Here is a 26,327-nt window from a genome sequence, read left to right as displayed (position 1 = left end):
TTCTCTGAGTTAACATTGGGACCTCTGGGTCTAGCCCAGTCTTATGCCATATGCAAGATCTTTTGGCCCTTCTCCATAGCTGTTTCGGATTCTTACCCCTAAGAAGTATTATAGGAGACGAGTTCAAATCCCTCCTCAGTCAGCATCTGCAATAGGTCATTTTCGGTTTTCACCCATAGCAGAGGCGATAAAATGCCCTCCTGTGGCGTGCCTTATGTCACTTTCTCCCTTATATTTATGTCATGGGACACACAATTATTCACCTATTCCTTAGCATGTGTTCTATCCAGTCTCTAAGGACCGGGACCACCCGGTAATGGTCTAAGGATTGGATCTGAGTGTCGGTCTCCATATTGTTAAAAGGCCCCTCGATGTTAATGCATACCGCTAGAGTGTATATTTTGGCATCGAAACATTCTTCTATTGGGTTGCCCAAAAAGCAATTGCGGATTTTTCATATAGTCGCCGTTGACAAATTTGTTCACAGCTTGTGACTCTGTAATTGCATTCTTTCTTCTGTCAGTTATCAGCTGCTACTTTTAGCTTACTTTAGAAAAAAAGTGTAAAAAAAGTATATTTGATTAAAGTTATTTCTAAGTTTTATTAAAAATGCATTTACTTTCTTTTAAAAAATCCGCAATTACTTTTTGGGCAACCCAATATTTTATACACAACCTCGTGCAGGACAGTCTCTACCGACCTTCCGTTGACATAGGCATGCTGTTTGTATTTGAGCAGTTTTCAGGATGTCCTACATTTTATCATGGTATCCACAATTCATGGTTTCGAGTAGAAAGGACATAAGGCTTATAGGTCTGTAGGCCTTTGGTGTCGCACAACTTGCCTCGCCAGACTTGGGTATGATTACCACCCTTGCCTCCGGTCAGGTAAGGAGGCCACCATAGCGCAGAGGTTAGCATGTCCGCCCATGACGCTGAACGCCTGGGTTAGAAATCCTGGCGAGACCTTCAGAAAAAATTTCCAGCGGTGGCTTTCCCCTCCTAATGCTGGCATCATTTGTGAGGTAATATGCCATGTAAAACTTCTCTCCAAAGAGGTGTTGCACTGCGGCATGCCGTTCGGACTCGGCTATAGAAAGGAGGCTCCTTATCATTGAGCTTAAACTTGAATCGGACTGCACTCATTGATAGGTGAGAAGTTTGCCCCTGTTCCCTAGTGGAATGTTCATGGGCAAAATTTGCATTTGCCTCCGGCAGGCTTTCGGACTATGTGCCATCGTAGGCATGCTGTAAAAATACAGGCAAAGTTGGACGCCAAATAGTTCGCCTCCTTCTGTAGTAGTAATGATAAGCCTTCGATCAATCTCATTATGGCAAGATCCTGATAACTCCGTGAGTCCCGTCATATCAGGTGGAATATGCTTTTTTATTAAAATCCTCAACATGTCGTCCGTTATCTCTGCTCTCACTTCCATGTCATCTACTTCTTGAGCCTCTAGAGTGCGCAATTCTTCACCGATTGGAATGAAATTTTGCACGACGTGTTTTGTTATGACATCCAACAACTGTGCCAAGTATGGTTCAAATCGGTTTATAACCTGATATAGCTGCCATATAAACCGATCTGGGATCTTGACTTCTTGATCCCTAGAGGTCGCAATTACTATCCGATATGCCTGAAATTTTGTACAACGGATCCTCTCATGACCATCAACAAACATGTTTATTATGGTCTGAATCGGTCTATAGCCCGTTACAGCTCCCATATAAATCGTTCTCTCTATTTTACTTCTTGAGCCCCCAATGGGCTCAATTCTTATTCGAATTGGCTGAAATTTTAAACAGGTCTCCAACATATAATTTAATTGCGGTCCGAACCGGACCATATCTTGATATCGCTCTAATAGCAGAGCAAATCTTTTCTTATATCCTTTTTTGCCTAAGAAGAGATGCCGCCAAACGAACTCGACAAATTCGATCCATGGTGGAGGGTATATAAGATTCGGCCCGGCCGAGCTTAGCACGCTTTTACTTGTTTTTCCCAATATTGCGAATTTCCCAGGCCATCCAGGGTTTTTCTACGGCTGATGTACTTTCTCGAAGAGGACAACCATCTTCGAAAGATCTCACTAGTGTATTTGATATTTTCGTCAATGTCTTCTATGCTTGGACAATCTAAATTACCTTGCCTCTAAACTACCTTGTTTTGTAGTCTTCCGAATTATGGCCAGTTGGTTTCCAACTTATTATGGAAGCTTATTGGATTCGACGCTGCCTATTCTAAACTTCAAGTCAGATATTAAAAGAGTACAGAAAATCGATGCGCTTAGAAATCCATTATGTATTCCATACTCTCTTGTATTTAAATTTAACTTCCAAATATCGATGTCTTACATCTGGTCACCCTAATTCAAATTAAAAAATTTTTAAATCTACCCTAATAAAAGTAGTAAAACTTTAATGGTAATACTTGTATGCCTTGTTCACATCACAGATAAGGGTGCTAAAGAGATTTGCAAAATGCTTCATTTCAATGAAGTGTCCTTTTTGGTCAAACTATTTGTACGTATTTTCATTGCCTCGCCATGAGTGGTGATTTTTATTAAGTAATTAACACTTTATTGGCAAAATTAGGAGTTTTGCCCATCTAAATATAAAAGGTATAACCATAATGCGTACAGCTAAATTATGATGAGTTGTGACGCAATTTGTTGCCAAACTGCATTGAGCCAATTAGGTGTACCGTGAAAAATTATTACAGTTGACGATGATGAATTGTTAATGTTTGTTAGTAACTCCTTTAATGTAACCTACAGTCTTTGAGGGTCTGCCCCGTTATCTTAGTTTTTTTTTATTGAAAAAACTTCCTATGGCATAGGAAGTTCATTAGCATATTTTCGAGTATAGAAAAGATTCGTTCTTTTATTAAAAATTGCCATGCAACTCCTACATATTTAATGCTTTAGTTTTCAAACACAAAACGTCATTCTTTCTTTTGTATGTTAATTTTGATTTGAATACTTTGTTCCTACCACAATTATGGCCGTTCACAAAGTGGCAAATTTTGAGCTTTGAGACCTTTTTATGTTCGAAGTGGTTTTACATTCATGCTTGGTAGCAAATACAGTAGCTACAAATTGCAAATTGTGTGGCATGGAATGCCGTCTCCGTAGAATAATCCACAAATAACGAATATAATGATAAATTTGAATCAAGTGAAAGAAGGATGGTAAATCATGCAAAACCGCTTAAATGAAAATTTAGCTTTTACAATATATGTGACTCTGATTTGGATATGGCTTTGGATAGCAAAGATCCTTCAACTTATCCTTAGGAGCCTGAAGAGGCCTTAAAGGCCTTAATTTAACCCTCCACCATAATTGCACTCTACATCATCTTCACCGATCTTCAAATTTTATTGCTTCAGTCTCTAAAGGTTGCATTTTTTATCTGATTTTGCTGAAATCCTTCACAATGTCCTATGACCTCCAACATTCTTGCCGAAATATGATCCGAATCGGTCCAAAATCTGACATAGCTCCCATGTAAACCAATCTTACGATTGTACTTCTTGAACCTCTAGAGGGCGCAATTGTTATCTGATTTAGCTGAAATTATTCACAGTGATGATGACCTTCAACAAACGTGCCAAGTATGATATGAATCGGCCGCTAATTTAATAAAACTACCATATTAACCGATCTTCAGATTTTACTTCTTGAGCACCTATAGGGCGAATCTGTCGAAAACCTGACAAAGGTCCCATATAAACCGATCTTTCGATTCTACTTCGTGAACCTCTAGAGGGCGCAATTGTTATCTGATTTATCTGAAATTTTTCATAATGATGATGACCTTCAACATACATGTCAATTATGATCTGAATCGGCCGCTAATTTAATAAAACTTCCATATTAACCGATCTTCAGATTTTACTTCTTGAGCACCTATAGGGCGCAATTCCTATCCAAATTCGTTAAAATTTTGGACAGTGATTTCAACTATGATCTCCAACTTGATGTCCAACGGTTCTTAACCTGATATAGCTCCAATAATTCTTATCCTGCCAGGATTTCGGAGTATATGCAACCCAAGCACGCTGTGAAAATATTGGCCAGCTGGGACGCCAGATATACGGCCTGCTTCTATAGTAATGATGGAAATATTCCATCAGGTCCGGGTAACTTAAATGACTTGTAGCCCCTCAAGACTTCCTTTACCATAAATTCTGTAATATTAACTGATCTCCAGATTCCACTTCTTGAGATTCTATAGGGCGCTATTCCTATCCAATTTGGTTAAAATTTTGAACAGTTTTCAATTATGATCTCCAACATGATGTCCAACGGTTCTTAACCTGATATAGCTTCAGTAATTCTTATCCAAAATCCTTTTGTTGCTTATAAAGGGATGCCAAGCAAAGAACTTGACAAATGCGATCCATGGTGGAGGGTATATAAGGTTCGGTCCGGCCGAACTTAGCAGGCTTTTACTTGTTTTTTTTTTTTTTTATACCCAGCGACACGAAATGGGATACCAAAAGTGGTCAAGGCACAAATCCGTCAAAGTCGGAAGTAGTTCTTCTCCGCAGGAGATGCATGTTCCCCACAGTGGCACCTATCTCCTTGAGAGGAGAGAATGTTCCATTTACTGAAAGCCCAAAATACCTGGGTATTTTGCTGGACAGGAAATTCAACTTCAAATCAAACATTTTAGGAAAGGGCAAGAAAGGCAACTCTTGCCTTATATATCTGCTAAAGAGCCATTGTGTCAAAGTTAGGGTTTATGCAGCGTGTTGCTATATGGTGTTATATTCTGGTTTATGATGTGTCAAAAGTCCACCTACTGTTGAATACTAAGCCGAATCCCAGGGATGGCTTGTTTGTGCATCAGAGACACACTGTTGGGGGCACCATCTGATACACTGAATTTAGTGCTCCACCTAATGCCTCTGGACATTGTGGCTAGGCAAATTGCTGCGACCACGGCTAAGGGAGCTTTCTCATTGGGCGTGCGGTGTTTTCGGACACTGTGTTATACTTAATGCAATACCCGATGTTCCAGGTAGTCTGCATTGCACAATGCTTGAGCCGCTTTTTGCATCCATTCCTGATAGAAACTGATTGGAACTAACATATCTCTGGCAATAGAAGTTATATAGATGCTTTCGAACTACTCAACCAGGTGGACTTTGGGGTGTGGTCTAAAAAACTAGGACTGTTCACATCGAGAATGTTACCCGACCACTGTAGCGTGTACCAAGCAGAGATTCTTGCAATTAAAGAAGTGGTGGAAAGGCTTAGATATAATGTCGTAACGACGATTGGCATAAATATATTCTCAGACAACCACGCAGCCATTAAAACTTTGGGGAACATATTTCTGAATTCAAAAACCGCTCTCGACCGTCGTAGATTTCTTAACAAGATTGCTGAACAGTTAAAAATTGACCTATTATGGATACCGGGCCACAGATATATCCCTAGGAATTCTAGAGCGGACGACTACATTGCAGGGGAACAGGAATCTATAGATATACCTCTAGCGACATATAAACTAAGTCGTCAAGATCAAACCCGAAGGGCAACGTCATAAAGTAGTGCTATCAAAATATAGATGTCATTATCGATACTATCGATAATTTATTTTTTATCTAAATATCGATTGAAGTCGGCAAAGTTAATTTTTTTGCAAAATTTAACAAAAATATGCAATCCGACACTGAATATATCCTATAGGATACATTCCGATTATAGAGGGCGCAATTGCCATCCAATTGGGCTAAAACTGTGTGTAATGATTTCTTTCATATCATTCAACTGCCTTTATTATCAATATCAATGCACAGAGCGAATGTCTGTGCATTGATTGCGATTATCGAGTATGCCAGCCCTATCACAAAGCGAGAGTTGAGAACACTCCAAAATTATGTGGCCCTATCTACATTTTAAGAAATCTATCGCTTTGCTGTCGCTGGCTAGGTGTCTGCAAGTCTTTGAGTCGGTCTGATATGAAAACATGCCGACCGACTGAAGATTGCAATTAACGACTTCAGCAGAAGCTGTGAGGACCCTCGACGTTTTCAGAGCAGGGAGAGAGAGAACCGCTGTTGTGTGTGTGTCCCGTACTGGCAGTCCGAAAGAATTCCACTTTGGGTTCTCATTTATTTGAGGAAGCAGATGTGAACATTCATAATTTTTTGAGCTTTTTGAAACGATCTGGATAGTTCAACGGTAGGAACTAGAGGGCATCGTCCTTCTTTAGTTCCTGTGGTTCGAAAATGTCTAAGTGAGTCTGATGGCAAACTGCCACATAACCCTCACCTAAACTTATTTCTTCGCGGCAAACTTCTCACATATCAATGAGAGCTTTTCCATTGAATTTAAAGCTCAGTGATAGAGTGCCTCCTATTTATAACCGAACCTGAACCACGCACCGTAGTGTGACATATCTTTTGGGAAGAAGTTTTTCTATATGGCTTCCATGCATGGCATAGTACTTCATAAATGTCCCCAACAACAGCTGAAAATTTTTTTCTTATGTTTCCGCCAGGATTCCAATCCGGGCGTTCAGCGTCATGGGTGGACATGCAAACCTCTGCGTTATGGTGGCCTGGTGGTAATACAAATCTGATGTTTATAGAAAAAATAAAAGCGTGCTAAGTTCGGCCGGGCCGAATCTTATATACCCTCCAGCATGGATCGCATTTGCCGAGTTCTTCCCGGTATCTCTTTTTAGACAAACAAAGGATAAAAGAAAAGAATTCTGCTAATTGAATTGAATGTTGTAGACCACAGTAGAAGTCTATGTGTGAAATTTCATCCAAATCGAATAAGAATTTTGTCTTTTAGGGGCTCAAGAAGTAATATAGGGAGATCAGTTTATATGGGAGCTGTATCTGGCTAAAGATCAATTCAGACCGGAAGAAGCCGTTGTACTAATTCCAGCCAAATCGCATAATAATTAGGCCCTCTTGAGGCTCAAGAAGTCAAGATCCCCCATCGGTTTATATGGCAGCTATATCATGTAATGAACCGATTTGAAACATATTTGGCACAGCTATTGGAAATCGTAATAAAACACCTCGTGCAAAATTTCAGCCAAATCGGATGCGAATTGTGCCCTCTAGTGGCTCAAGAAGTCAAGTCCCAAGATCGGTTTATATGGCAGCTATATCAGGTTATGAACCGATTTGAACCATACTTGACACAGTTGTTGGATATAATAACGAAACACGTCGTGCAAAATTTCATTCCAATCGGATAAGAATTGCGCACTCTAGAGGCTCAAGAAGTCAAGACCCAAGATCGGTTAATATGGCAGCTATATCAGGTTATGGAGCAATTCGAACCATACTTGGCACAGTTGATGGATATAATAACGAAACACGTCGTGCAAAATTTCATCCCAATCGGATAAGAATTGCGCACTCTAGAGGCTCAAGAAGTCAAGACCCAAGATCGGTTTATATGGCAGCTATATCAAAACATGGACCGATATGGCCCATTTACAATACCAACCGATCTACACTAATAAGAAGTATTTGTGCAAAATTTCAAGCAGCTAGCTTTACTCCTTCGGAAGTTAGCGTGCTTTCGACAGACAGACGGACAGACGGACGGACGGACAGACGGACGGACATGGCTAGATCGACATAAAATTTCACGACGATCAACAATATATATACTTTATGGGGTCTCAGACGAATATTTCGAGTAGTTACAATCAGAATGACGAAATTAGTATACCCCCCATCTTATGGTGGAGGGTATAAAAAAGACATTGTCAACGTGCGGGAATGATTTTGTTAACGCGATCTTAAGTTTGGAAGAATCTTAAAACATTGTACATACATAGGCGGCTGTGGTGGAATATGGTAAGGCGATTATCAAGACACAATCATGCGATGGTTGGAACACAGTTTCGTTTCTATTGTTGTTGTTGTAGCAACATTTGAATATGGACGCAGCGGTCCTTGTGAATCTCCTTTAGGTACTTGGGCTCGCTCCGGACCACGCAACGGAAAAGTGATGACATTTGGTTACTTTAAGGTGCCAATAACTCGCCTTGTCGTATCGAGCATCATAAGCACTCACTAATTAAGCAAGAGCCCGTGCCGCCCAACCTCTCACTGAGACCCCTTCTCTCGATATAGCTGATTGTCCGTGTCAGCGATTACAGCTACTCCATATAGAGCATTACACTATCCGCAACCTGTGGACTCGCCCGGTTGCTCTAAGCTTAGCTACTTAGGATAACGACGATCACCACACAAATCGGAGCTCAAATTTCCGCCCGTGTGATGCTCGCAGTTATCCCGTGATAGGTTCGATTGTCAACAACTTTTGAAAATGTTAAAAAAAAAAATATTAAATAGACGTAGTCAGAATGTAAACGGCGGTGGACAGTTTTGAACGTTTCGTTTCTTATAAAGACACAATCATGGACTGGTTGGAACATAGTTTCGTTTTATATAGACCGATCTTCAGACTTAAAGTCTTGAGGCAATACATTGGTCATTTTTCATCTGATTTCTATGAAATTTGGTACCTTTTGGGTATTTACCCAATTTACCGGACAAATACCTTTTGGGTATTTACCCATCGCTTATCTCTATATATTCTTGATCGTCGTAAAAACCTAAGATGATCTAGCCATGTCCGTCCGTTTGTCCGTCTGTCTGTTAAAATCACGCTACAGTCTTTAAAAAAGGCAATGTTAAGATGAAACTTTGCACGGACTTGTTTTTATTCAAAGCAGGTTAGGTTCGAAGATGGCCCCCATATCGACCGATCTGCCGATTTAGGGTCTTTGGGAGATCTGGGAGAGTGAGATGTGTTAGGCCTCTCAATATCCTTGTTGAATACTAGATGGTTCCAGATTTGCACATAGCTGTCATATAAAGTTATTTCTCTATTTAAGGTCTTGGGCCCAATAGCATTTATTGTCCGATTTTGCAGAAATTTGATTTAAAGGGTTGTGTAAGACTCTTCGATATTGCTGTTTAATAAGTCATAGATCGGTCCAGATTTGGATATAGCTGCCATATAGACCCATCTTTTGATTTAAGGTCTTGGGCCAATAATAGGTGCATTTACTGTGGTTAGTACATAAACTGATTTCGATGAAAATTAGGGCAATGAATTCTGCTAGGCCCTTCGACATTAATACCGAGTATGGTCAAGATTGCGCTATATTTGGATAACGCTGCCATATACACCGATCTCCCGATTTAAGTTCTTGGAATCGTAAAACCATGCGTATTACTCGATTTCGCTGAAATTTTAAACAGTGGGCTATGTTAGGCTCTTCGACATTCATGTTCAATATGTCCCAGATGGATCTATATTTAGATATAGCTGCGATATAGACTGATCTCCCGATTTAAAGTTTTAGGCCCATAAGAGGTTAATTTGCATACCGATTTCGCTGAAAATTAGACAATGAGATCTGTTAAGCCGTTCGACATTCGTACCGAGTATGGTCAAGATCGGGATATATATATCGTTATCCCGACTTATGTTCTTGGGACCAGCGAAATCAAATAATAAACGTGCTGTTAGGACGTGTATTATTCGATTTCGCTGAAATTTGACACAGTGACCTGTGTTAGGCTCTTCGACAATCTTGTTCAAAATATCCCAGATCGGTCTACATTTAGATATAGCTGCCACGTAGACCCATCTCCGGATTAAAAGTCTTGGACCTATAAAATGTGCAATTAGTGCCCGATTTAGCTGAAATTTGGCACAATGTGCCCTATAAAGTTTTTCGATATCCGTGCCCTATATAGATCAGATTGATCGATATTCAGATGTAGCTACCATTATATAACGATCTCCCGATTTTAGTTCTTACGCCTATATAAGGTGATTTTTTTAACCGATGAATTTGGTACAATGAGTTATTTTAGACCCTTCCTGAACATGGAGGATATGGGACTATATTTAGATATAGCTGCTGTGGGTTCATAAATGATGCATTTTTCACCGTATTATAGTGAAAGGTGGATAATACATATATCTGGGGTGGTGGGTATCCAAAGTTCAGTCTAACCGAATTTAAAGCGTTTATACTTGCTTCTTCTGCGGCGAAGTCTATTAGGCTATATCAGTTATTGAATATTTTCCAGTGAAGGTAAAATTTTCCGACCGTATGACCAAAGACATCCTCCCATCCTTTGTTAGCATTTAAGTCTCCTAGCACGATTTAAATATCATGTTCGGGACAGGGTTGCAATGCGCTTCGAGAAATTATTTACGTTCATACCTCCTCGGAATTATTGGTTCGACGGTTTACTAGGATGCAGTTCCTAACTCATTGTGAAACCACTGTTTTCACAACGAGTTTCTCCATGCTTGCTCTTACACAGACAACAAACTGGGTGGACAGACGCATGCCAGTCGGCTGGAAAACGAGACTCCAGTGAGAATTAATTACAACTATCAAAAGTTATTAGTAACAATTATGTTTGTTATGTGACAAACTCAATGAAATATGCCCACACAAGCTAACATTGGCATGTTCAGTGGATATGGGTGTGTCTATGAGAGAACGCTTGAATGTCTGCACGATTCGCCCACATACAAAGAAGCCCTCTTGAGGCTTTCAATAAAACATTAAGTTAAGCATCGGAAACAGGAACCAAAAAAATGCGCCAACAAAGACAACAAAGGGCCACCACAGAAGTGCTTAAGATGCGACATCCTTTATGGTGTCATTGTGGCAGTGGGCAAATAATAGAATTTAATTTGTTAAGGGAATTGCGAAAAGCACACAGGAATCTTGCATCATAACCGCACAATGGTAGTTAATTGCCGATGTCGGTTAACATCGGCTTGTTTGGTAATTAAGTGGCAATATTCTCGTAATGGCATTTAAATATTATTTTCAGGAATAATTGAAAAAAAAAAAATGTTAAAGGGCATACTTAAAGTTTGGGTGAACGCAAATAGGGTAGACATATTCGTATCTGACATGAAAAATTTCCGAGTATAACTCTGTTGTTGTTGTAGCCACATTTTCATGTGGAAGTGGCGATCCTCGTCAAGCTCCTGTAGGTGAGCAAGCTTTTCCCGGTCCAAAGGAGCGATCGCCGCGGGAACAGCCATTGGTTATTTGAAGGCGCCAAAAACTCGCCTTGTCATATCAAGCATCATAGGTACTCAGTATTTTTGCAAGAGCCAGTGCCGGAGGTCACCATAGCGCAGAGGTTAGCATATCCGCCTATGACGCTGAACGCCTGGGTTCGAATCCTGGCGAGACCATAAAAAAAAATTGTCAGCGGTTGTTTTCCCCTCCCAATGCTGGCAACATTTGTGAGGTACTATGCCATGTAAAACTTCTCTCCAAAGAGGTGTCGCACTGCGGCACGCCGTTCGGACTCGGCTATAAAAAGGAGGACCCTTATCATTGAGTTTAAACTTGAATCGTACTGCAGTCATTAATATGTGAGAAGTTTGTTCGTGTTCCTTGGTGGAATGTTCATGGGCAAAATTTGCATTTGTTTTGCCGGTGCCGCCCGGTCTCTCACTGAGACTCTCCGCACGATACCGCTGATTGAAAGAGACTGCCATTGCCGCTATTCCGTATGGATCATTCCATTATCCGCAATCTGCGAATGAGCCTGATAGCTCCCAGCTAAGCTTCTGAGGATAACAACGACATCTAAACAGAACGGACCTCAACATTCCATCCTGTGTGATCCTCACAGCTATTCCGTGCCGAAGTATAACTCTAATAGAGGTTTTGTTCTGCAGTACACCACAACGTGGTCCATAATGGAATTGCATCGGCGAAAAGTTAATACTTAAACAATAGGGGGAATAGGGCGAGTTTTCAATGCTTGCCAAACGCCGAATATAGGCACTGGCCTTATGGATAAGATCTTGCATTTTTATACCCTCCACCATAGGATGGGGGTAAACTAATTTCGTCATTCTGTTTGCAACGCATCAAAATATCCATTTTCGACCCTACAAAGTGTATATATTTCGGATCGTCGTAATATTCTAAGACGATTAAACAATGTCCGTGTGTCCGAACGTCTGTTGTAATCACTCTAGAGCCTTCCAAAATTGAGATATTGAGCAGAAATTTGGCACAGACACGTCTTTTTGATGCACACTTGTTAAGTTCTTGAACGGGCCAAATCGGATAATATTTGGATATAGTTGCTATATAGACCGATTTTCCAATAAAGGGCCTAATGCCCACAAAATCTTTATTTTTCATCCGATTTTGCTGAAATTTGAAACAGTGAGTAGTTTAAGGCTTCCCGACAAATGAACCAAATATAGTTCAGATAGGTCCATATTTAGATAATGCTGATATATATAGACCGATCTCCCGATAAAGGGTATGAAGTTCATAAAAGCTTTATTTATTACCCAATTTCGTTGAAGTTTGAAACAGAGGGTTATTTGAAGATTCCTGACATCTGACCTATTTATGCTTCAGATCTGACTATATTTAGATACAGCTGCCATATAGACCGATCTCCCGATGAAGGGTCTGAAGCCCATAAATGCTTTATTTTTTAACCGATTTCGCTGGAATTTAAAACAGTGGGTTATTTGAAGACTCCCGACATATGGCCTAAGTATGCTTCAGATCGGACTTTATTTAGATATAGCTGCCATATAGACCGATCTGCCGATAAAGGGTCTGAAGCCCATAAAAGCTTTATTTTTTAACCGATTTCGCTGGAATTTAAAACAGTGGGTTATTTTAAGCCTTCCGGAAACTGACTCAAATATGGATTAGATCGGTCCATATTTAGATATAGCTGCCATATAGACCGATCTCCCATTAAAGGTTCTGAAGCCCATAAAAGGGTCTGAAGCCAATAAAAACTTTATTTGTTAACCGATTTCGCTGAAATTTGCAACAGTGGGTTATTATAAGCCTTCCAACATCTGACCTAAATATGAATTAGATCAGTCCATATTTGGATATAACTGCCATATAGACTGATCTCCCGATAAAGGGTCTGAAGCCCATAAAAGTTTTATTTTTTAACCGATTTCGCTGAAATTTGGACTAGTGCGCAGTTTTAAGCCTCCCAACATCCGACCTAAATATGGTTCAGATCAGACTATATTTAGATATAGCTGCCATGTAGACCGATCTCCCGATAAAGGGGACTGAAGCCAATAAAAGCTCTATTCATTGCCCAATTTCGCTGAAATTTGAAACAGTAGGTTATTTGAAGACTCCCGACATTTGACCTAAGTATGCTTCAGATCGGACTATATTTAGATATAGCTGACATATAGACCGATTTCCCGATGAAGGGTCTGTAGTCCATAAAAGCTTTATTTTTTAACCAATTCCGCTGAAGTTTGAAACAGTGAGTTATTTTTAGCCTCTTGACACTCGACTTAAATATGGTTCAGATCGGACTATATTTAGATATACCTGCCATATAGACCGATCTCTCGATAAGGGGTCTGAAGCCAATAAAAGCTTTATTTATTACCCGATTTTCCGGAAATTTAAAACAGTGAGTAGGTTAAGACCTCCCAACATCCGACCTAAATATGGTTCAGATCGGACTATATTTAGATATAGCTGCCATATAGACCGATCTCCCGATAAGGGGACTGAAGCCCATAAAAGCTTTATTTATTACCCGATTTCGCTGAAATTTGAAACAGTAAGTTTTTCTGAACCTCACGATAGCCGACCTTAATATGGTTCAGATCAGTTTATAATTGGATATATCTACCAAAAAAGACCAATATTTTGTTCTACAAAATTGAATAGTGACATATATATTAGACCACTCAATGTCCGTGTCGGGGTTTGGTTGCTTAAGTTATGCAATTTTCACCGGATTGTGACGAAATGGGTTTTGCATATATACCCGAGTTGGTGGGCATCCAAAGTTCGGCCCGGCCGAACTAAATGCCTTTTTACTTGTTTTGGTATGCATAAGATGTATTTGCTCCTAGCAGTTGGTCATTTCCTTTTATACTAACCAAAATAGTATGGGGTTGAACTATTTATATCATTTGTTGAACATCGGTCAGCAAAGATATATTCCCTATCATCTGTCACAAATGATACGATGTGGATTATAATGTCATCTCGATTCATCAACACCATTGTCCTCATATTTAGTTAACCCGTTCATGAATTCTGAAAACCTCAAACCACATCGTTTGTGCACTGCAGGCAAGCTCTATTATCCTAAAGTTTGGTTCATTAGTATTGCAATGAGCTGTAAGTGTTTTCTTCACTTATGTTCATCATTCCAGAGGTTCATCATTTAGTGAATACAACCTAGCAATGGGTGCACGGCAATTGCGTTTAAATTGAATACGTTGATGAGTGAGTGTTGCTCATGCTGACAGCGGAGAACAGAACAACATGCATCTGTTGGGCTATGCCCTGCTGAGACGATGAAATGTTGCCACAGTCATATTTATGTGAGGCATTTATAAAACAACCGTATAAAAGACACAAAACAATGCAACAAACAGCTTCCAAGGCAAAAATTTAAAGCAGCCATAATCACACGCTGCGAGTGTTAAGACTGCGGGAATGGTGCGGAACAATTTTTAACGAATTTGAACTGCATTGCTCCAAAAAATTTCGAGTGTGGCGACAATGCTGGCATAGATTGAGACTGATGTTGGGGCTCGTGTTTGCTGTTTGCATTGGCATTGCTGCTCTTTGAATCCTTTCAGCGATACGCTTGTCATTTGATGATGATTACATGCACATAGATCCACAGGAACCCGAAATTCTTTTTGCACACACAAACTCGTAAATTTGAGTAGTACAAACTCCAACACACACATCATCATTAGCACCACCGAATAACCTCATGGTACACATGGTACGTCATAGTGCACTGAAAACTTAACTGAAAGAATGGAGAAAATAAATGCATAGCTTTAAGATTTTTAATTCGATAGCAACTAAATGTGTTCTTCAGCTCTATTCATGTGCAGAAAAGACAATAGTAGAATTTCTGAAAAAGCTGAAGGGACTAAAATTTCCAGTACAGTAAGAACCATGCTACTATACAGATGAAATCATAAGATTAGAAATCCAAAAGTCTGAAGGATAAAAACTATATATTCCACAGATATCAAAGGGTCCAATACAACTTACTGTACCAAGATTCAGCGAAATCCGGTAATAAATGCGACGTTGAAAGACCATTAATCGGTTGATCCGATTAATATGATTCGATTAATATGATCCGATCTGAGCCATCTTCAGGTCGGATAAAAGAAAACTTAAAACAACTCACTGCTTCAAACCGAGATCGTGTGCAAAACATCAAGGCCCTAGGCTGTCCGGGCGCAACGCAACTCATTCACCGAAATCGTATAATAAAAGCGACCTAAGACCTTAATACAGTACGAGTGTTGAGGAACTCAACAAAAATCTTTGTGCCGAATTTCAACAAAATCGGGCAATAAATGTGGATTTAATGGGCCTAAGACCATTTATCTGGAGATCGGTCTATATAGGAGTTATATCGAAATATATGCCCATATAGCTCATTTTCTAACTTAATCGGGTCAATGCGGAGCGTCCTCTTTTCTGTTGTACAGTCTACAGTCTTTAAAAAAAAGAGATATTGAGCTGAAACTTTGCACATATTCTTTTTTTGTCTATAAGCAAGTCAAGTTCGAAGATGGGCTATATCGGACTATATCTTGCTATAGCCCCCATATAGACCGATCCTCCGATTTAGGGTCTTGGGCCCATAAAAGCCACATTTAATATCCGTTTTTGCTGAAATTTGGGAGAGTGAGTTGTGTTAGGCCCTCCGACATCCTTCGTCAATTTGGCCCAGATCGGTTCAGATTTGGATATAGCTGCAATATAGACCGATCCTCCGATTCAGGGTCTTGGGCCCATAAAAGCCTCATTTATTATCCGATGTTGCTGAAATTGGAGACAGTGAGTTGCCTTAGGCCTTTTGACATCTTTCTTTAATTTGGACCAGATCGGTCCAGATTTGGTTATAGCTGCCATATAGACCCGTCCTCCGATTTAGGATCTTAAGCTCATAAAAGCCACATTTATTATCCGATTTTGATGAAATTTGGAACAGTGAGTTGCGTTAGGCCCTTTGACATCCTTCGCCAATATAGCTCAGATCGGTCCAGATTTGGATATGGCTGCCATATAGACCGATTCTATGATTTAGGTTCTTAGGCCTATAAAAGCCACATGTGTTATCCGATTTTGCTGAAATTTGGAATAGTGAGTTGCGTTAGGCCCTTTGACAACTTTCTTCAATTTGGCCCTGATCGGTCTAGATTTGGATATAGCTGCCATATAGACAGATTTATGGATTTAAGGTTTTGGGCCCATAAAAGGCGCATTTCTTGTCCGATGTCGCCGAAATTTGGGACGGTGGGTCATGTTAAGTCCCTTGAAATACTTCTGCAATATGGCACAGATCGGTCCAGATTTGGATATAGCTGCCATATAGACCGATCTCTCGGTTATAGGTTTCGTTGCCATAAAAGGCGCCTTTACTGTCCGATTTCGCCAAAATTTGGGACAGTGCTTTGTGTTAGGCTCTTCGACATTGTTTCTGCAACTTGGCCCAAAACGGTTCAGATTTGGATATATCTGCCATATAGACTGATATCTCGATTTAAAGTCTTGGCCCCATAAAAGGCACATTTAAAATCCGATTTCACTGAAATTTGACACAGTGACTTATGTTAAGCTTGTCGACATCCATGTTGTGTATAGTTCAGATCGGGTTTTTTCAGATATAGGTACTGTACTTATTAGTATTTGGTCCAAATCGGATCATATTTCGCTATAACTGCTATGGGACATAAGGTATGCAATTTTCACCGGATTTTGATGAAAGGTGATTTACATATATACCCGAGGTGATAGGTATCCAAAGTTCGGCCAGGCCGAACTTAAAGCCTTTTTGTTTGTTTCGTTAAGGGAGAGACACATCCCGGAATACCTTCTCCGCACTCTTCTGGTCCGTGCCGGGATTGATAAGAACCACGGGCCAAGGTTCTGTTCGGTTTGCCATAACCGCCTCCACCATAGGTCGATGTCAATGAGGTGTACCCGGGGCATGGAGTGGGTACATTTCTTGCTCCCATCACTACGGGATAATGGTCACAATGGATATGTTGAAATGTGTTGTGAGAACATAGCAGAAATGGCTCACAAGCGTCATCGTCGTTTCCTTCTGCGCTCTCATCGTCGGACTATGTGACCCCTCCATCCTCTACCGTGCGGAAATTCGCAATACCAGCACCCCAGCCCCAATATTGCCGGGCCAGAGCCAGGAAGTGTATCTTTCTTGCAATTGAATTGAAATGGTCTGGGGGGCAAGATTAACGAGGTAGTGAATTTTATGGGTCGGAATCGGTTGCTGCGATCCAGGAGGCAACCGTAGCGCAAATGTTGGCATGTCCGCCAATGACGCTGAACGCCTGGGTTCGAATCCTGGCGAGACCATCAGAAAAAATTTTAAGGAGGTCCTTATCATTGAGCTTAAATTTGAATCGGACTTCACTGACAGATATGTGAGAAGTTTACCCCTGTTCCTAAGTAGAAGGTTCATGGGCAAAATTTGCATTTGCGATCTAGGAGACAAAGCTGACCAACACTTGCAGCTTGTAGCGTACACAGTTGTCACGGATACGTAAGGATCTCTTAAGGTATGGAGGTGGACTTTGTGATACACCATTCCGTGCTGTTTAGATCCATCTCGACTGCGCCTGGCGCTAGTGACCCCAACATGGAGTATATAGGGATAGCAGTCACGTCCGGCGCTGCTGAAATAGAGCTATACAACGTGTACATACCACCGGTTGGTAGCTGTGACCCAGTTAATGGCAGAGCTTACAAGCCCGGCATAAATAGGCTACTGTCTAGCTATAATCATTTGGATCTAGGAGATTTTAATGCACATCACGTTTCATGGCATTCTCTCCTAGGAAACGAACCGCAGGGCATTGCTTTGGGTAAGCTGATTGAAGGCTCCACTTTTTCCACGGTGAATGAGGATGCCCTCACTAGGATTACAGCAGCATCTACAGCACCTCGCCAGATATTTCCATTGCATCCCCTGATCTCTTGAATGACGTTTCCTGGCAAGGCGTCAATTCTTTCGGATCATATCACTTCCCTATTGTTTTCACCATCGACCGACCAAACGACTTCTTAACCTCTGAGAGCCGACAGTTTACTAACCAGAAGAAGGCCGAATGGATCGGCTTTAGAGAGACCACCAACCGCCGCTTCAGTGAACTGACACCCCTAGAATGTGCTCGTTGCCGAGAGGAAATCGTTAATGTACCAGCCGCCCAAGTGCGGTCCAATTTCTCGGCGGAGGCAGTGGTATTCGCAGACGAGCATAATATCAAATCCTACAGATCAAGGATTAATGCCGACGTGCAGGATGTATGCCCCGATTGTGACTAGGGACCACACGACACACGTCACCTGTTTAACTGTTCAGCCAGACCCACTCGACACAGAATCAGATCTCTCTGGACGCACCCCATCTGACGACGATGGGGTGCGTCGCACTAGATATAGCTGCCATATAAACCAATCTTAAGTCATGACTTCTTGAGCCACAAGAGGGCGCAATTTTTATCCAATTTGGCTAAAAGTTTGCTCAACGTGTTTTGTTATGACTTTCAACAGCTGTGCTAAGTATGGTTCCAATCGGTCCATGACCCCATATAGCTGCGATATAAGCCGATTTGGGGTCTTGACTTCTTGAGCTTCTAGAAGGCGCAAGAACTATCCGAGTTATCTGCAATACGGCATGACGTTTTTTGTTATGAGTTCCAACAACTGTGCCAAGTATGGTTCAAATCGGTCCATAACCCGATATAGCTGCCATATAAACCGATCTGGAACTTGACTTATTGGGCCTCTAGAGGGTGCAATTCTTATCCGATATGACTGAAATTTTGTACAACATCTTCTCCCGTGATCTCTAATAAACGCGTCATAAATGGTTTCAATCGGTCTATAGCCTGATACAGCTCCCATATAAACCGATCTCCCTATATTATTTCTTGAGCCCCTAAAGGGCGCAATTCTTAGTCGAATTGGCTGAAATTTTACACAATGATTTCTACCATGGTTCGAACCGGACCATAACTTGATATGGCTCCAATACCATATCAATTCTTTTCTTCTATCCTTTGTTTGTCCAAAAAGGGATATCGGGAAAGGAACTCGACAAATGCGATCCATGGTGGAGGGTATATAAAATTCGGCCCGGCCGAACTTAGCACGCTTTTACTTGCTTGCACTACAAAGGATTTTTGGCGGATATCGTTTTACTTTTTAAATTTCCAGACTTAATTGACAATTTTAATTAAACTGAGAATGTCCTGCGATAATTTCTAGTAAAAAACCCAAACTTTTAAGTATAGCATTTAAAAGTTTGCCCGCCAGTTTGCAAATAATGTTCACATTTATTTGTTAGAGAAACATATTTACTTTTAAAATTTTTCAACGGTCAATTTGTTCTTTAAACATACCACAAACATTGTGATTTCTTCCAAGCAACTGGTTGTCCCTGTCGAAAAGGCTTTACGAGAAAAGTTTTTCGTTAGAAATTTACTAAAACTGCAACAATGTTAGCACATTGTTGGTTGACCATGTGATCTCAATTAAGCAATTTTCTTTTTAACTTGTCGTTTGGCATTCAAGTTGAAAATTGTCAACAGCTTTGGGAATACCTTAAAGTGATGACATGGAGCCACTCTCTTACAAGCAGTTGGGTTTATCGCCAATCTATGGTGTAGACGATAATTTCAGAAGAACCAAAAACAGTACTAAATACGAATATGTGATTCTATTTGCCCGACAGTAGTGAAGGCAAATAGAAAGCTCGCGTTGCAAGACCACAAAGATGATTGTTCGGCCTTCCCTATGAATCGTTTGGTCTCATGAGGATGCATTATAATACTCTACAGGATAAATTGGTGAATTTACTTGTAACGCAGCAGCCAAGAGTAGGTGAAAGAGACACACTGTATGTAGTGATAGAATAAGAATTTCTCCCTCTATTTACAGATGTCTTTTCATTTGTCCGTCTATCAATGTATTTTTTCTACAATTTCGATTCGAGATCGATTTTGGTTTACCATGAAGTGTGGTACAGATGACTTATGAGGCTTCTGGTAGAATCCTATGGAAATTGTGAGAAAAAAGTTCAGATTTGTATGTCGCCACCACAGGATGGTGGTATAATCGTTTTGTCCTTCCTTTTGCAACACATCGAAATATCCATTTCATACCCTATTAAGCATATATAATGTTGATCGTCATTAAAATCTACGACGATCTAGCCATGTCTGTCCTTCTATCTTTTTCTAGAGGCTTAAAAAATTGAGAAAGTAAGCTAAAATTGTATACATATACCCTCGCTCAATGGGATGGAGTATTCAAACTTCGTCATTTAGTTTGTAACACCTCGTATATACGTCTAAGACCCATAAAGAATTTTTATATTCTAGATCGTCATGACATTTTAAGTCGATCTAGCCATGTCCGTCCGTCTGTCTTTCGAAAGCACTCTAACTTTCGAAGGAGTAAAGCTGGGCGCTTGAAATTTTGCACAAACACTTATTATTACTAAAGGTCAGTTCGGATTGAAAACGGGCCAAATCGTTCCATGTTTTGATATATCTGCCATATAAACCGATATTGGGTCTTGACTTCTTGAGCTTCTGGAGAACGCAATTCTTATCCGATTTGGCTGAAATTTTGCATGAAATGAATTTAGCATTGTTTTGATATGACTTCCAACATCTGGTCAAAGTATAGTCTAAATCGGTTCGTAACCCGATAAAGCTGGCATTTAAACAGCTTCTGGAGGGCAAAAATATTAATCAGTTTGCCTGTAGTTTTGGAGGTGGTATTTCTCAATGACTTCTGACAGCAATGACAAGTACGGTCCATACCGATCAATAACTTGGCTAGGCTAATATATATTTTAACAAGTAAAAAAGCGTTAAGTTCGCCCGGGCCGAACTTTGGATGAGCTCAGGTACATATGTAAACCAACTTTCGTTATAATACGGTAAAAAATTGCACTATTTATGCCCGCATAACAGCTTTATCAAAATATGGTCCAATTTGGACCAAATTCGACACAGATATTGAGTGGTCCACTAAGTACAAGTCATTGTTCAATTTTGTAGAACAAATTATTTGTCTCTTTGGTAGTCATATCCAAATATAGACCGATCTAAACCATATACGACACGGATGTCGAAAAGCCAAACATAAGTCACTGTGTCAAATTTCAACGAAATTAGATTATAAATACCTATTATGGGGCCAAGACTTTAAATCGAGAGATCGGTTTATATGGCTTTTATATCCAATTCTGAACCTATCTTTGCCAAATTGAAGAGTTATGACGAAGGGCCTAACACAACTCACTGTCCCAAATTTTGGCAAAATCGGATAATATATGCGCCTTTTATAGGCTCAAGATCTTAAATCGAGAGATCGGTGTATATGGCAGCTATATCCAAATCTGGACCGATCTATGCCATATTGCAGAAACATGTCGAGGGGCTTAACACTGTCCCAAATTTTGGGGAAATCGGACAATTAATGTGCCTTTTATGGTCCCAAAACCTTAAATCGAGAGATCGGTCTATATGGCAGTTATATCCAAATGTGAACCGATCTGGGCCAAAATTGCAGAATGTTTTCGAAGAACCTAACGCAACTCACTGTCGCAAATTTCGGCGAAATCGGACAATATATGCACCTTTTTTGGGCCCAAAAGCGTATATCGAGAGATCGGTTTATATGACAGCTATATTCACATCTAGACCGATCTAAGCCAAATTTAAGGAGAATATTGGAGATCCTAACACAACTCACTGTCCCAAATTTCGGGGAAATAGGACAATAAATGCGCCTTTCATGGGCCCAAGACCTTAAATCGAGAGATCGGTCTATATGGCAGCTATATTCAAATCTGGACCGTTTTGACTCAAATTAAAGAAGAATGTTGGAGGGGCTAACATAATTCACTGTCCCAAGTTTCGGCGACAACGGACACTAAACGCGCCATTTAAGGGGCCAAAACAATAAATCGAGAAATCGGTCTATATGGCAGCTATATCCAAATCTGAACCAAATCTGTCGAGAGGCCGAGCACAACTCACTGTCTCAAATTTCAGCGAAATCGGATAATAAATGTGGGTTTTGTGGGTCTAAGACCCTAAATCGGCGGATCGGTCTATATGGGGGCTATATCAAGATATAGCCCATCTTCGAACATAACATGCTTATGGACAAGAAAAAAGAATCTCAACAGACAGACTGACAGACGGACGGACGGACGGACAGACAGACGGAGAGACGAGCGGACGGACGGACGGAGAGACGGACGGACGGAGAGACGGACGGACGGACGAACAGACAGACGGACGGACAGACGGACGGATAGACGGACGTACAGACAGACGGACGGACGGACAGACGGACGGATAGACGGACGGATAGACGTACGGACAAACAGACGGACGGACAGACGGACGGACGGACAGACTGACGGATGGACAGACGGGCGGACAGACAGACGGACAGACGGATGGACATGGCTAGATCGTCTTAGATGTTTACGCTGATCATGAATGTATTTGCCAGAAAGTAATTGCGGATTAAATGCATTTTTAATAAAACTTAGAATGAACTTTAGTAAAATATACTTTTTTATACTTTTTTTCTAAAGCAAGATAAAAGTAACAGCTGATAACTGACAAAAGAAAGAATGCAATTACAGAGTCACAAGTTGTGAAAAAATTTGTCAACGCCGACTATATGAAAAATCCGCAATTTCTTTTTGGGCAACGCAATATATACTTTATAGGGTCGGAAATGGATATTTCGATGCGTTGCAAACGGAATGATATAATGAATATACCCCCATCTTTCGGTGGTGGGTATAAAAAGTCATTTAAAGAACTTGACAAATGCTAACCATGTTGAAGGGTATATAAGATTCGACCAGGGCGAATTAAGCACGTTTTTACTTGTTTTGCTCAGAAGTATGTTAATTGTGAAGATGGGTTATATCGGACTTTATCTTGATATAGCCCTCATATAGACCAATCTGCCGATTTAAGGTTTTAAGGCCATTATAGCCACATTTGTTATCCAATTTCACTGAAATTTGGCACAGGTACAGGCACAAGATAGGATTTTCGACATCCGTGCCATATAAGGTTCAGATCGGTCTATGCTTGAATATAGCTGCCATATATACCGACCTCCTGATTTTAGATCTTGGACCCGTAAAAAGCTCATTTATAACCCGATTTCGCTCATATTTGGCATAGTTAGCCATGTTAGGCTCTTCGATATGCATGTGCAATACGGCCCAGATCATTCCCTATTTGGATGGAGCTGCCATATAGAGCGACGTCCCGTTTTATGGTCTTTTGCCCATAGAAAGCGCATTTCTTATCCGATTTTGCTGATATTTGACACTGTGAGCCACATTTGGCTTCCCTTCTTCCGTGCTCTATATGAATCCGTTTGGTTTATATTGGATATAGCTGCCATATATATTGATCTCCCGATTTTAGTCCTTGGGCTCATAAAAACAGCGTTTATTACCCGATTTCATTGAAATTTTGCACAGTGGGGTATGTTAGGCTTTTCGACATCGGTGTTCAATATCGCCCCATCGGTCAATATTTGCATATAGCTGCCCGGGAAACCGATCTCTCTTTTTAAGGTCTTGAAACCATAAATAGAGCATTTATTATAGCATCTCGCTGAAATTCGGCATAGTGACCTATGTTCAGCTTTTCGACCTCCGTGCCACATATGGCTTAGATTGTTGTACATATATGTGGATACAGCTGCCATAATGACCAATATACTATTTTACAAACTTGAACAGAGAACGGTATTAGATCACCACTTTATATATATTTGTGTTTTTGAATCATGTGGAATGACTCAATTAGAATTCATGGATTGCATAGGGCACAACGAATTCTGTTCGAATAAATGCATATCCTCTTCAACTAAAGCCAGTAAAATGAAAAAGAATCTAATGACTAACAAAACCTGCGTATGTATGTTCCTAAGGCTATTCAATGCTCACAGTTTAGGAAATGAAGTCCATCCTGAAGGGAATGTAAATGTGAAACACTTGACCACTGGGTAATTTGAAAATTTTGCTTAAAAACATAATCACACTTCTGCCCTTGTACGTACTTACTAACATAGTACAGGTATTGCATTTAAAACTTTAAAACGGAAATGTTGGTGTTTCTTCATTCATTTATCCTTGCACTTGGAAACTCAAGGGTTTTTTGGGATTCCTGTGTGTGTGTGTGTGCACCAATATCGTACCTTACAAACACATTGTTGTAGCAGAGTTTTGTATACCAATTTGTGGTTTCGTTGCGGCATTGCGTTTACATATGGATATGTGTATGAACTTAAATTGTAAGCTAGGTTGCAATTTATTACGAGATGAGCAATTTTCAAGAAGATACCAATATGGACAGTTTTCTTGTTCGAAACATAGTTTGGTACTGAGAAAATCATTTTTTTACCAAACCTCCACGGCTGGTATTATAACCTGATGAATTAGGTTGCAATAACGTAAGGAAAAGAGATGTGCCTATCTACAACAATACGGTCCAATTCAGAATTTCTTTCTGAATCGATATAGTCATATTCATCTGTCTCCACGTGAGTCTGTCGTGTCTTTCTATTTTTTTTTTTTTTTTTTTAAACGAAGTTGTTGTTGTTGTTGTAGTAGTGTATTGTGTTCTATCTTTCGTATGCTTGATTCTGTTGAGTATCTATATCCAGGAACTCTACAACACCCAGTGTGATCTGGGTCTGAGTCGAGTGGGTCTGGCTGGGCAGTTTAAGTTTCTCTGTTCAAGTTTGTAAAACAGTATATTGGTCATTATGGCAGCTGTATCCAGATATACAACGATCTAAGTCATATTTGGCACGGAAGTCGAAAAGCTAAACATAGGTCACTATGCCAAATTTCAGCGAGTTTAGATAATAAATGCTCCATTTATGGTCTCAAAACCTTAAAAAGAGAGATCGGGCATTTTATGGGCAAAGGACCATAAATCGGGACGTTAATCTATAAAGCAGCTCTATCCAATATCTATCCATATCGAAGAGCCTAACTAACTATGCCAAATATTAGCGAAATCGGATAATAATTGCGCCTTTTATGGGCCAAAGACCTTAAATGGTAAGAAAATGGGTATATATGGCAGCTATATTCAAGTATAGACCGATCTGAGTCATATATGGCACATATATCGAAAATTCTAACATAGGTCACTGTGCCAAATTTCAGCGAAATTGGTTAATAAATGTGACTTTAATGGACCTAAAATCTTAAATCGGCAGATCGGTCTATATATCCATCTACATCAATATAAAGTCCGATATAACCCATCTTCAAAATTAACCTACTTCTGAGCAAAACAAGTAAAAACGTGCTAGGATCGGCCTGGCTGAATCTTATATACCTTCCACCATGGACCGCATTTGTCGAGTTCTTTGAATGACTTTTTCAAATATATTGGGTTGCCTAAAAAGTAATTGCGGATTTTTTAAAAGAAAGTAAATGCATTTTTAATAAAAACTTAGAATGAACTTTAATCAAATATATAATTGCCATTTTGTTCGATAACCTTTTGCCATCTTCCTGGCAAATTTAGTATTCCACGCTCATAGAACTTCTGGCCTTTATCTGCAAAAATCTGAACCAAGTGCGATTTTATAGCCTCATCATTGCCGAAAGTTTTACCATTCAAGGAGTTCTGCAAAGATCGAAATAAATGGTAGTCTGATGGTGCAAGGTCAGGGCTATATGGTGGATGATGGATCAAAAGTTCCCAGCCAAGCTCACTCAGTTTTTGGCGAGTGACCAAAGATGTGTGCGGTCTAGCGTTGTCCTGGTGGAATATGACACCTTTACGATTGACCAATTCTGGTCGCTTCTCCTTGATGGCTGTATTCAATTTGTCCAATTGTTGACAGTAAACATCCGAATTAATCGTTTGGTTGCTTGGAAGCAGCTCAAAATATACCACACCCTTCCAATCCCACCAAACAGACAGCATAACCTTCTTTTGGTGAATATCAGCCTTTGAAGTGGTTTGAGCTGGTTCACCATGCTTGGACCATGATCGCTTTCAACTAACGTTGTTGTAAACAATCCATTTTTCATCTCCAGTTATGATTAGTTTTAAAACCGGATCGAATTCATTGCGTTTAAGGTACATATCACAAGCGTTGATTCGGTTTGTTAAATGAATTTCTTTCAATACATGTGGTACACATATTAAAATTGACGCCAAACAAACATAT

This window comes from Stomoxys calcitrans, chromosome 3, assembly GCF_963082655.1.
Source record: "Stomoxys calcitrans chromosome 3, idStoCalc2.1, whole genome shotgun sequence".
Classification (NCBI taxonomy): Eukaryota; Metazoa; Arthropoda; class Insecta; order Diptera; family Muscidae; genus Stomoxys; species Stomoxys calcitrans.
The sequence above is the reverse complement of the archived record's forward strand: the minus strand, read 5'-3'. Positions refer to the sequence as shown.